General features: G+C 39.5%; 1 long non-coding RNA gene across 1 annotated transcript; it reads left to right on the top strand.

Moving 5' to 3' along the window:
* Positions 1-3,400: 3,400 nt before the first annotated feature.
* Positions 3,401-5,481, top strand: LOC143736691 (uncharacterized). Its single transcript, XR_013203562.1, has 2 exons — positions 3,401-3,446; positions 4,415-5,481. It is a non-coding gene; the product is annotated as an uncharacterized LOC143736691 (long non-coding RNA).
* The last annotated feature ends 4,158 nt before the right edge of the window (positions 5,482-9,639 follow it).

Raw genomic sequence — 9,639 nt, 5'->3', positions numbered from 1 at the left:
AATCATAATTGTGTGTGAAAACGTTTAAAAATGCTTGCTGTTTTACTGCCTCTAGTGTTCATTTCTTTTAGAAACTACAGTGATTTGACACTTTGATCCATGCTTGCAAAAAGCAACACAGAGGTGACATATTTTATGTTGGATGAGGACTGATTGCTGATTGAAGAGTTGTGCAAATAAGTTTCTCATAATTATGCAAGTCCTTTTATCAGCTGTGAATAGATATTTCCTTTAGTTCAACCCATTTAATCTATAGAGTTTGGGGTGTTTCAATGAGATCACTGGGAACTGTTTTGACAAAGGGTGTGAAAAATGTGAGAAACAACTGAAAAATTTTAAAGACATTTGCAGAAGAAGACTTCTGCTTTGCTAAGAAGGTGATGATGAAGATCAAGTTTTCTTTTATTTTCAATTGCTAACAAGCATTGTTCAAAACTGAAATAACATTTTCAAAACTCTTCACACATTCAGTGAAACAAGTCTATGTGGAACAAACTGTGAATCATTTTTCATTGCTTTAACACAAAATGCATTCGATGACCACATTTCCCAAAATCCATGAACACTTTTGGGTAACACTTTATATTTCGACCAGCGAACAACTGCGTAAGTAAACCGAAATTACGGTGTACGTTTCTGTAAATATAGTGTACTTCCGTGTAGGTATAAGGGAACAATATGTTAAGTTTTGGGTAATAAAGGGGTACAACCAGATATACAAGCAAATTATTTATAATGTAATTATTTTAAAACTAACAGGTACCTATTCTGTTAATATATTCCATGCAAAAATTCCTAAAAGAAGAGCAAGAAAAGAAAGAAGAAGAAAAGCAAGAGAAGCAAATAAAAGTGGAGGGGGGGGGGGGGTATAATGTGTTACTTTGTTGTTCGAGTATACTCTAGAAAATACAATGTTTTATTAAGATGAAAAAGTGTTTTTAATTTTTTTTGTAAAATAAAAGTCAGAAATTAAATGTGATCCTTTATTGTATATTTACTGCACTTACCATGTAACTACACAGAACAAGCGGGTAACAAGCATCACTTTAATTTACAGCCCGCAGGAGTTACACTTACCCTGTAAATACACAGTTGAAACGGCTAACGAACACTACTTACTATGTAACAATACGAAACAACACTATTTGCACAGTAATTACAGAGAAAGGTAGGCTACTCTTATTAACAAAAAACAAAACAAAAAGAAAAACGTTTTAATTACACAGTATATTTGCCCTGACATTTAAGTGTCATTGCAATACAATGTGATAAGGTAAGTACTAAGTACTTCATGGTACGTTCTAAACTAAAATCATAACAGAAACTAATATTTTTTGGCTTAACGTTAAGTAGTTTAGTAAGAAAAGCCACAAAATTCAAACTTTATCAAACTGTGCTTACATACAGCCATATATATATATATATATATATATATATATATATATATATATACGTTTAATTTACAACCCGCAGATGTCAAAATTACCCTGTAACTACATTGCACAAGAACATATTTTGCCAGAAATGTGATAAAAACTTTTATATACAACAGACGTACAATTTTTGCCTGGAATATATTAACAGAATAGGTAGCCTACCTGTTAGTTTTAAAATAATTACATTATAAATAATTTGCTTGTATATCTGGTTGTACCCCTTTATTACCCAAAACTTAACATATTGTTCCCTTATGCCTACACGGAGGTACACTATAATTACAGAAACGTACACCGTAAATTCGGTTTACTTACGAAGTTCTTTGCAGATTGTATATCTGCTTGTTACCCCTTTATTACTCAAATCTTAACATATTGTTCCCTTATACCTACACGGAGGTACACTATAATTACAGAAACGTACACCGTAATTTTGGTTTACTTATGAAGTTCTTTGCAGGTTGAATATCTACTTACGCAGTTGTTTGCTGGTCGTAATATAAAGTGTTACCCACATTTGTCATTTATATTTCATCCGCAAAACACTATATATTTGTCGCAAATTTTTCGAATGCTAACACTGCTTTCAAAACTGATAAAAGCACAATCAAATCCGTATAATGGGCAAACTCGTCACTGTGTGGTGCAGGCAGAAGAAGACGAGAGAGAATACCAAAATTTACTCACAATATAATATAAACCTTTAAGTTGGCTTGTGAAAGTTTGGACCAATAAGTTTGAAGAAGTTTAAATTAGTTTAAAGTTTAAATTAGTTTGAATTTTAAAGTAGTATGAAGTTGAAATTAGTTTAAAGTTTAAAGTAGTTTGAAGTTTAAATTAGTTTATAGTTTAAATTAGTTTAAAGTTTAAATAAGTTTAAATTAGTTTAAAGTTAAAAGTAGTTAGAAGTTTAAATTAGTTTAAAGTTTAAAGAAACTTGGAGTTTAAAGTAGTTTTCTAGTTTAAATTAGTTTAAAGTTTAAATTAGTTTAAAGTTTAAAGAAACTTGGAGTTTAAAGTAGTTTTCTAGTTTAAATTAGTTTAAAGTTTAAATTAGTTTGAATTTTAAAGTAGTTTGAAGTTTATATTAGTTGCTAGGGTGTTCTGGGTGGTTGCCAGGCAGTTGCTAGGGTGTTCTGGGTGGTTGCTAGGGTGTTGCTAGGGTGTTTTAAGGTATTTTGGGTGGTTGCTAGGGTGTTCTGGGTGGTTGCTATGGTGTTGCTAGGGTGTTCTAGGGTATTTTGGGTGGTTGCTATGGTGTTGCTAGGGTGATTTAAGGTATTTTGGGTGGTTGCCAGGGTGTTCTGGGTGGTTGCTAGGCAGTTGCTAGGGTGTTCTGGGTGGTTGCTCGGGTGTTCTGGGTGGTTGCTATGGTGTTGCCAGGGTGTTTTAAGGTATTTTGTGTGGTTGCTAGGGTGTAATGGGTGGTTGCTAGGCAGTTGCTAGGGTGTTCTGGGTGGTTGCTAGGCAGTTGCTAGGGTGTTCTGGGTGGTTGCTATGGTGTTGCTAGGGTGTTCTAGGGTATTTTGGGTGGTTGCTATGGTGTTGCTAGGGTGATTTAAGGTATTTTGGGTGGTTGTCAGGGTGTTCTGGGTGGTTGCTAGGCAGTTGCTAGGGTGTTCTGGGTGGTTGCTATGGTGTTCTAACACCTTTTGGGTGGTTGCTAGGGTGTTCTGGGTTGTTGCTATGAAGTTGCTAGGGTGTACTGGGTGGTTGCTATGGTGTCGCTATGGTGTTCTAGGCTTTTTTGGGTGGTTGCTATGGTGTTGCTAGGATGTTTTAAGGTATTTTGGGTGGTTGTTAGGGTGTTCTGGGTGGTTGCTAGGCAGTTGCTAGGGTGTTCTAGGGTATTTTGGGTGGTTGCTATGGTGTTGCTAGTGTGATTTAAGGTATTTTGGGTGGTTGCTAGGGTGTTCTGGGTGGTTGCTAGGCCGTTGCTATGGTGTTCTGGTGGTTGCTAGGGTGTTGCTAGGGTGTTCTAGGGTATTTTGGGTGGTTGCTATGGTGTTGGTAGGGCGATTTAAGGTATTTTGGGTGGTTGCTATGGTGTTGCTAGGGTTTTCTAGGGTATTTTGGGTGGTTGCTATGGTGTTGCTAGGGTGATTTAAGGTATTTTGGGTGGTTGCTAGGGTGTTCTGGGTGGTTGCTAGGCAGTTGCTAGGGTGTTCTAGGGTATTTTGGGTGGTTGCTATAGTGTTGGTAGGGTGTGTTAAGGTATCTTGGGTGGTTGTTAGGGTGTTCTGGATGGTTGCTAGGCAGTTGCTAGGTTGTCCTAGGGTATTTTGGGTGGTTGCTATGGTGTTGCTAGGGTGTTTTTTGTTGCTAGGGTGATTTAAGGTATTTTGGGTGGTTGTTAGGGTGTTCTGAATGGTTGCTAGGCAGTTGCTAGGGTGTTTTAGGGTATTTTGGGTGGTTGCTATGGTGTTGCTAGGGTGTTTTTGTTGCTAGGGTGATTTAAGGTATTTTGGGTGGTTGCTAGGCAGTTGCTAGGGTGTTTTAGGGTATTTTGGGTGGTTGCTATGGTGTTGCTAGGGTGTTTTAAGGTATTTTGGGTGGTTATTAAGATGTTCTGGGTGGTTGCTAGGCAGTTGCTAGGGTGTTCCAGGGTATTTTGGGTGGTTGCTATGGTGTTGCTAGGGTGTTTTAATGTATTTTGGGTGGTTGCTAAAAAGAAAGAAAGATAGAAAGATTAGTTAGAAAGAGAGAAAGAAAGATAGAAAGATTAGTTAGAAAGAAAGAGAAAGAAAGAAAGAGAGAAAGATTAGTTAGAAAGAAAGAAAGATTAGTTAGAAAGAAAGATTAGTTAGAATGAAAGAAAGTTAGAAAGGAAGATTAGTTAGAAAGAAAGAAAGAAAGAAAGAAAGAAAGAAAGAAAGAAAGAAAGATTGAAAGAAAGAAAGAAAGAAAGAAAGATTAGTCGGAAAGAAAGAAAGACAGATTAGTTAGAAAGAAATAGATTAGTTAGAAAAGAAAGAAAGAAAGAAAGAAAGATTAGTTAGAAAGAAAGATTAGAAAGAGAGAAAGAAAGAAAGATAGAAAGATTAGTTAGAAAGAAAGAAAGATTAGTTAGAAAGAAAGATTAGTTAGAAAGAAAGAAAGATAGAAAGTAAAATTAGTTAGAAAGAAAGAAAGATTAGAAAGAAAGAGAGAAAGATAGATAGAAAGATTAGTTAGAAAGAAAGAAAGATTAGTTAGAAAGAAATAGATTAGTTAGAAAAGAAAGAAAGAAAGATTAGTTAGAAAGAAAGATTAGAAAGAGAGAAAGAGAAAGAAAGAAAGATTAGTTAGAAAGAAAGAAAGTTAGAAAGAAAGATTAGAAAGAAAGAAAGAAAGATAGAAAGATTAGTTAGAAAGAAAGATTAGTTAGAAAGAAAGAAAGATTAGTTAGAAAGAAAGATTAGTTAGAAAGAAAGATTAGTTAGAAAGAAATAGATTAGTTAGAAAAGAAAGAAAGAAAGAAAGATTAGTTAGAAAGAAAGATTAGAAAGAGAGAAAGAAAGATAGAAAGATTAGTTAGAAAGAAAGATTAGTTAGAAAGAAAGATTAGTTAGAAAGAAAGAAAGAAAGATTAGTTAGAAAGAAAGATTAGTTAGAAAGAAATAGATTAGTTAGAAAAGAAAGAAAGAAAGAAAGATTAGTTAGAAAGAAAGATTAGAAAGAGAGAAAGAAAGAAAGAGAGAAAGATTAGAAAGAAAGAAAGAAATATAGATAGAAAGTTTAGTTAGAAAGAAAGAAAGATTAGTTAGAAAGAAATAGATTAGTTAGAAAAGAAAGAAAGAAAGATTAGTTAGAAAGAAAGAAAGAAAGAAAGATTGAAAGAAAGAAAGAAAGAAAGATTAGTTAGAAAGAAATAGATTAGTTAGAAAAGAAAGAAAGAAAGATTTGTTAGAAAGAAAGATTAGAAAGAGAGAAAGAAAGAAAGATAGAAAGATTAGTTAGAAAAGAAAGAAAGATTAGTTAGAAAGAAAGATTAGTTAGAAAGAAAGAAAGATAGAAAGTAAAATTAGTTAGAAAGAAAGAAAGATTAGAAAGAAAGAGAGAAAGATAGATAGAAAGATTAGTTAGAAAGAAAGATTAGTTAGAAAGAAATAGATTAGTTAGAAAAGAAAGAAAGAAAGATTAGTTAGAAAGAAAGATTAGTTAGAAATAAATAGATTAGTTAGAAAAGAAAGAAAGAAAGATTAGTTAGAAAGAAAGATTAGAAAATGAGAAAGAAAGACAGAAAGAAAGAAAGATTAGTTAGAAAGAAAGATTAGTTAGAAAGAAAGAAAGTTAGAAAGAAAGATTAGAAAGAAAGATTAGAAAGAAAGAAAGAAAGAAAGATAGAAAGAGTAGTTAGAAAGAAAGATTAGTTAGAAAGAGAGAAAGAAAGATTAGTTAGAAAGAAATAGATTAGTTAGAAAAGAAAGAAAGATAGATTAGTTAGAAATAAAGAAAGATAGAAACAAAGATAGATTAGTTAGAAAGAAAGAAAGATTAGTTAGAAAGAACAAAATATAGATTAATTAGAAAGAAAGAAAAAGATTGATAGATAGATAGATAAAATAATCAGATGATAGATAGATAGATAGATAGATAGATAGATAGATAGATAGATAGATAAAATAGTCAGATGATAGATAGAAATAGTTAGATGATAGAAAGATTAGTAAGAAAGAAAGAAAGAAAGAAAGAAAGAGAGAAAGAAAAAGAGAGAGAAAGAAAATTTAGAAAAAGAAGTAGATAGATAGATAGATAGATAGATAGATAGATAGATAGATAGATAGATAGATAGATAGATAGATAGATAGATAGATAGATAGATAGATAGATACAGTAGATGAGTGTCATAGATGAGTTTATTAGTTTAAATGAGTCTCAATGGCTCATATAGTATATAGAATGGCAGTTTGATTCAGTCTAGGGCTTCAAGGAGTTTAGATTTGAATATTTGACAGTTGGGGAGTTTGAAAATCTGAACATTCCGCCATGTTAAGTCAATGGGATTTTTGATTTTGAGTTTGATCGTCATTTTTAGGAAAACCGTAAGTCCGATCAGTTAGAAAAGATATAGCACACCGAGTCAGAACAGTTTGAGTGTCTGAGCCGAGATTGGAGTATGTAGAGTTAAAGCTCTAGGAGGAGTTAGAGTTGTAATTTTTTAGTAAGAATTATAATAACTAGAAAAAGTTCGTCGAGACAAACTTTAAGTTGACTTGTGAAAGTTTTGACCAGAAAGTTTGAAGAAGTTTAAAGTAGTTTGAAGTTTAAATTAGTTTGAATTTTAAAGTAGTTGGAAGTTTAAATTAGTTTAAAGTTTAAATTAGTTTAAAGTTTAAATTAGTTTAAAGTTTAAATTAGTTTAAAGTAGTTAACGTAGTTTAAAGTTTTAAATAGTTTAAAGTTTAAAGTAGTTTTAAGAAGTTTAAAGTAATTTAAGGTTGCTAGGGTGTTTCTAGTGGGCTGCCAAGGTGTTCTGGTGGTTGCTGGGTGGTTGCTAAGGCATTTTGGGTGGTTGCTAAGGTGTTATAGGTGGTTGCTAGGCAGTTGCTAGGGTGTTGTAAGGTATTTTGGGTGGTTGCTATGGTGTTGCTATGGTGTTCTAGAGTATTTTGCTTGGTTGCTAGGGTGTTGCTAGGGTGTTTTAAGGTATTTTGGGTGGTTGCTAGGGCGTTCTGGGAGGTTGCTAGGCAGTTGCTAGGGTGTTCTGGGGGTTGCTATTGTGTTCCTAGTGTGCTTAAGGCTATTTTGGGTGGTTGCTAGGGTGTTGCTAGGGTGTTTTAAGGTATTTTGGGTGGTTGCTAGGGTGTTCTGGGTGGTTGCTATGGTGTTGCTAGGGTGTTCTAGGCTATTTTGGGTGGTTGCTATGGTGTTGCTAGGGTGTTTTGAGTTCCCTATCGGTCAGTCACTACAACGTAGGTCATGACTGACCAATAGGAATCTCGCTAGAGAGGCCAATCTACTTCGAGTGAAACTAAAACAAGCCAATACACATTGGCGTGCAATCATTTGTATCAGCTGCGCGCCCTCGTTAGCACGGGTATAAACGAGCAGCTGGTGCGATTGCACACTAGCTTTTTGCTTCGGAGCCAAACACTTCGATGTCTCTGCTTTCAGTTGAAACCAACTACTACGAGCCTTTCTGGACCTCTCCTTCCCGGTGCGGGCGTGACAGCACGGCAGCGCGAGCAGTTTCTCTTTCTCTCTCTTTCTTTTTTTTTTTTATTTTAAAAACTGAGCAAAGAAAAAGAGCTGTTTTAACAGCTGGTGAGGTGCGCTTCAGAGCGCTTAAAAGCTGTTATAACAGCTGGTAAGTGCGCCTGGCAAGCGCTCAAAAGCTGTTGTAACAGCTGGTAAGACCTCCAGCGAGAGAGATCCAGCGCACAGACGGGTGCACATTCCCGTCTGTGATCGCTGTGGCTGTTCCCCTGCGTGCTTCAGCACCAGTGAGAGTAGTCCCTAAAAGAGCTCACACAGATAGTTCGCGTCTTTTTCAAGATGACGTTCTATCTGTGTGTTTCTGGATGCGGTCGTTACCTGGGGTCGCGGGATGGTCACGATCGCTGCCTCGTGTGTCTGGGCCTCGAACACGCACAGGCAGCGTTCGTGGATGAGTCATGTACCCATTGTGGGAAGATGACCATCTCGGAGCTGAGGTCGAGACTCACGTTCCTGCAAAGGGGCGGAGTCCCCGTGCCTGCACCTCGTTCCAACCCCCCTTCGCGGGTTGCTTCGGGCAGTGACACGGGTGACCTGAGGATTACAGTGAGCGCGCTTCCTTCGGGGAACCAACCCCCTAGGAACCCTCACTCCTCTCATGCTCCGCAACCAGTTGAGCTGCCAACGGAACGTTCTGGACCGTCCTCGAGATGTGTACCGGTCGTTTCGTTCGGCGCTCCCTGCGACGACCAGATGTCGATCGCTGCATCGGAGGGTGGGTCAGACCTCTCTGCGGACGACGGCTCGGAGCCGCTGCCTCCTTCAGGTGTGTCAGCGGTGCCCGAGTCGGACCCGGAGATGATGGCCATGCTTTCCCGGGCCGCCAACAGGATCGGGCTCGTGTGGAACCCTCCACCGTGTCCCGAGCCCTCGAGGTTGGACGATTGATATCTCGGGGTGGCGCGCGCTGGTTCTCAGCAACCCACCCCAGTGCCTTTCTTCCCGGAAGTGCATGAGGAGCCCACAGGGACGTGGACGGCACCTTTTACTGCCCGAAACCGTCTCGGTGGCTCCTCCTCCCTCACCACCCTTGATGGCGGGGCAGCTAAGGGATACGCGCGTATCCCGCCAGTGGAACGGGCCGTTGCTATGCAACTGTGCCCTAACTCCACTTGGCGTGGAGAACCGTGTCTTCCTTCCCGGGCCTGTAAGTACTCGTCGGACCTGACCGGCAAGGCTTACAAGGCCTGTGGGGAAGCTGCCTCTGCCATGCACGCTATGGCGTTGTTGCAGGTTCATCAGGCCAAGGCACTGAAGGACCTGCACGAGGGTGGTCATGATCCACAAGTTCTCCAAGAACTTCGTGCCGCAACTGACCTCGCGCTTCGTGCGACGAAGGTCACTGCGCGGTCAGTGGGTCGTGCGATGTCCACACTAGTGGTCCAGGAACGCCACCTCTGGCTGTGTCTGGCTGACATGCGGGAGACCGACAAGATCAGGTTCCTTAACTCCCCCGTGTCCCAGACCGGCCTCTTCGGCGACGCGGTCGAGAACTTCGCCCAGCAGTTCTCGGCTGTACAGAAGCAGACTGAGGCCATTAAACATATCCTGCCGCGGCGGTCAGCTGCTGCCTCCACCCCACCGCCCGCGGCTCCTCGGTCTGCTCGTCGCCGTGGGCGTCCGCCTGCGTCTGCCCCTGCTCCCGCGCCGCAGCAGCAGCCTCCATCCAAGCGGCACCGTGGAGCCAGTCGCAGGCAGGGCGCCCCGCCCGTCCAGGCCCCCGCCAAGAGGGGCGGCAAAGCCAAGGGTAAGCGGCCCTAGGACGGGCGACCCAGAGGTGGAAGGGACTGCTCTCCAGGAGACGATGACTGCATCGCTCCCTCCCCCGGAAGAGGGCCGGGTGGAAAATCCTTTGTTCCGTTTTGTTTGTGTTCCGCCGCTGGCCTTAAAACCAGCGGTACCCAAATTTTCAATAAAAGAGCAGTTTCTATCATCTCTGGGTCCGAAGAGGGCCCGGAGAGTAGTGGGGGGTCAGAATCCTCACCACTCTCATCCGCCTCTTCTA

The sequence above is a fragment of the Siphateles boraxobius genome, unplaced genomic scaffold (genome assembly GCF_051911475.1).
Source record: "Siphateles boraxobius isolate OS27281-9 unplaced genomic scaffold, OSU_SipBor_1 130, whole genome shotgun sequence".
In the NCBI taxonomy this organism is placed as follows: domain Eukaryota; kingdom Metazoa; phylum Chordata; class Actinopteri; order Cypriniformes; family Leuciscidae; genus Siphateles; species Siphateles boraxobius.
This window is presented reverse-complemented; position numbering and strand designations above follow the sequence as displayed.